This window comes from Varroa jacobsoni, unplaced genomic scaffold (assembly GCF_002532875.2).
Source record: "Varroa jacobsoni isolate VJ856 unplaced genomic scaffold, vjacob_1.0 scaffold_437, whole genome shotgun sequence".
Classification (NCBI taxonomy): Eukaryota; Metazoa; Arthropoda; class Arachnida; order Mesostigmata; family Varroidae; genus Varroa; species Varroa jacobsoni.
The window spans coordinates 240,196-243,673 of NW_019213339.1; the positions used below are offsets into that span (position 1 = coordinate 240,196).

The 3,478-nt window shown below is 38.8% G+C and overlaps 1 long non-coding RNA gene across 1 annotated transcript; it reads right to left on the reverse strand.

Annotated features, from left to right (window-relative positions):
• Window positions 1-45: 45 nt before the first annotated feature.
• LOC111260425 (uncharacterized) lies at window positions 46-3,245 on the reverse strand. Its single transcript, XR_002680331.2, has 2 exons — window positions 2,875-3,245; window positions 46-1,861 (listed from the first exon to the last, which is right to left on the reverse strand). It is a non-coding gene; the product is annotated as an uncharacterized LOC111260425 (long non-coding RNA).
• Window positions 3,246-3,478: the final 233 nt, after the last annotated feature.

The following is a 3,478-nucleotide window of genomic DNA, read 5'->3' on the forward strand; positions in this document are numbered from 1 at the left end:
GACACGCTCACACTTGAGACGCCAGTCGTGACAAAGGACTCAATGTTTATCGGCCAAATGTGACCTTTTATTGTCTTTTTTTTAAAACAAACTCCTTGCTTAGTTCAGACTAGATGTGTCCCTTTTTACTGTTCTTTATTATAGTATAGCGCACTATATTTTCAGCACATATTAAAAGTAAGAAGACCAAGTCAATGTAGTTTTACTTGATTGAATCATTGACTGGTATTTTAGCATGTAGTCGTCAGTCGGTCAACGATCATTTATTATAACAGCATGAGGGCTGATTTGCTACTGTTAAAAATCGCATTGTATGACAGAAAATTACCTTACTCATCATGATATCTAATTTATGCATATGTTTACCTCCACCTGAATATACTATTATTATAGCTGGTAATGAATTAGGTCAACGGATTTATTTATAACAAAAAAAAATGCTTTGTTCGTCAAAGATGAAACGAAGTATGTTAAGGCAATATCCGTAATACAAAATATTATCAACTGCTTGCCGTTGTTGACAGCTAAATTGATTTTTTAAAAGAATACATGATGGATATTTATTTTTCCTAGTAATATGATTTATTGCATTGGCCCCTAGTATCCTTTTTTTATAGCTAATTCTCTGCTTACCCTTCTACGACAGGCCTCGTTCCCAATCCTTAGTATTGCGTCAATAGTAGGGGACTCAACACGAAGAGTTTGAAAAGACCGACCCGGCGAAGGAATACATCGTCTATGAAATGTAGCATCTCAGTTTGTTTACGCCCAGATTTAAAGCTAAAATATCTGTGTCGTATTCGATTAGTACGTATACACGTTACCACCGCAGCATCCTGGGGACACCTCCCCGGGGTTATTTAGAAATCCACTTCATTTTGTACTTACTGGGCTTTCATCGTGCCATACAAAACCCTAAAATATTGTATTTCGTTGACTTCACCTGTAGGCATAAACTCGTACATAGCTTTTTTGCGTAAGTGTCGACAAAAAACGTTAAGTAAGTAGAGACCCTAACTTTACGGCATTATACAATGTTGTGTCGCACATAAATACTTTACATTATAATTGCAAATTATTTAGTTCGCATTGACTTATTCCTTCTGTTATGGTTCGTGTTTGTTTATTAAGATAATTATAAGTAGGGCATTTCATCTGGTTGGAATCTAGGACAAATATTATAGTCCTCAACATAGCTAAAACTTTACGCATTTCTGGTATGGAATAGATCCGACTTTGGTGATCGAAATGAAGCAACGCATATACATACATATATATAAATTAGTTCATATATATTGCACGTTGGTCTTGACCGCCACATCTAGTGGCTTCATCAGCTTAAAGAAAATCAACACAGATTTATAACACGGATTGAGTGCTTTTGGTAGCATCTTCAACAGAATTTATCCACCTATCAGTTTATGCATCTTTCTACGACGACTTGATCCTTAAGGCACTCAACAACCCTTTTCACCATCTCACGTTGACGTTCTCTTCCCAATGTTTCTTCCTTGGCGTCCTCGCTGAAGCAAAATTACATGTTTCGCGAGGATGTACATGTTAAGCTTTGTAGCCACTCCGTTCGAAATTTTCACAGCAAATACACATACTCGCAAGTATTCGATCAAACGGACGTAAAAACCGTCACCACATCGGTAAATGGGTTTACGCGGCAATATCGTAGAAATCTGGGCAATCGCCTGGATTCAGAAGGAATTGCTCTACGTAGGTTTGGTCAGTTAAGGGCAAAGGGTCGTCGTTAACGCTGTGGCAATAGTCGACATTGCCGATTTCTTTTTAGCCGGTTACTGCTTCTGTTGCGACCATTCGATTTTAGTTATTCCTGCCGATCTCGTCTAATCTGAAACGTTAATTAAAAGGAGCGGTTATTTGTACGTAGCGAAAAATGGTTTGCAGTTATTGAGAACGATCACTCACACACAAGAATGGTCACTGTTAGCGAGCATATCTACCGTTCTCGATCGTTATAGTTTGCCTTAACAATTTTTCCGTGTTGGCTAAGCTTGCAGTATTTCGAAATCATAAATCTGCTCACAGCATATCCTACCATATATTTACACATATAAATATGCATACCAAATGCCTGTTTTAGTCGTAAATGGATATATACATACATTTACAAACAGAACGAATTTCTATTCAATAGCCTGGCTGATGACAATGTGTTCATTTAAAAATAAGAATCCTCTTGAGTAGCCGGAAGTTCTAGCGATTCAATAATGAGATCGCTTCATGTCTTTTATTTGTATTTTCAAATACACAATTTATATTTCATGCAAATCATGTTGACGTTAGAAATACAGAAAACAGCGTCGAAAAAGCGCTGGCTTTGTTCGTGGCTGAAGAAGTATTCCCGTCACTTCGTATTCGAAGTATTCGAAGCCCCAAAAGATACTTCGGTTGGGTTATTGTTTAAGCGTTCCGTAAGTAAATAATACTTGTGGTTGCATTTGAATTGCACGTATATATATATATATATATATAACAGTAAAAAAGCAGTGAAAGCACTTCTTGCCGACAAGCTTTTTTTAAAAGTTCCGTCTGTCACGTAAGTTCATTATCCGTCCCGGCTTGGGCACGATATACACGCATAACGTGTCGCTTCAAGTACGATGTCACTTCTATAGTGCGAAGTCTTTCCACAAAGGCTGTACAGCTTTTTTTGTTCGTCGTCGCTGGAAGCACGTTAGGAAGTAGAAGAGGCGGATGAAATCGCGGCACGTAAAACCGCCGAATTCACTCTGTTTGAAATTGGACTATTGGTAATGTCATTTATAGAGTAGCCAATATAGGAATACCACGCTATAGAATAGCTATGACAGTCTCAATTGACTCAAATTAAAACATGCTTACCTTCCACGCTGGAGCTCGAGGCAAGGCGCTGACATCAACAAAAGCCCTGTTGTCAACTCACTTTTTTCTTAGGGTCTCAGCTAGTAGAATGCCCTACCACTTCGTCCTAGCATTCCGAAATTCGCAGTGGATATTCACAGATCTGCAACGGGAACCCTTGGTTAGGCAAAATGTTAAATTATCCTTTTAAATTAAGCCCTGATTTTAGTAGCAACTTATGGCTACAGCCGAAGCAATAGGAGAAAAAACGAAAAGCGCACATACATCTGTACGGGACTCGTGTTATGGGCCGTGCTTTCTACTTGGACAAAAATCTCCTTTAGCGATTGAGAGCTCAGTTATGAATGGCTGGGTTTAGGATGCAGAAATGTCCCTGGGGAAATGTATCAATGTGATTAGACTAGAAATAACAATAAAGTTTAGCCAAAGTTTATGAGCGATCTTTTTTCAAGTACGAAGTGCACGAGAAGCAGCTGATCACGTGCAGCATAGGAGCGCGTGATTACCACGCTGTTCTATAGGTCTGTTGGAGTTTCCGATAAAAAAAAGTCCAGTAAGACCTGCTCCGGCTGGATCTTCCAGTGAGGAGGAGTTCTTCATGCTA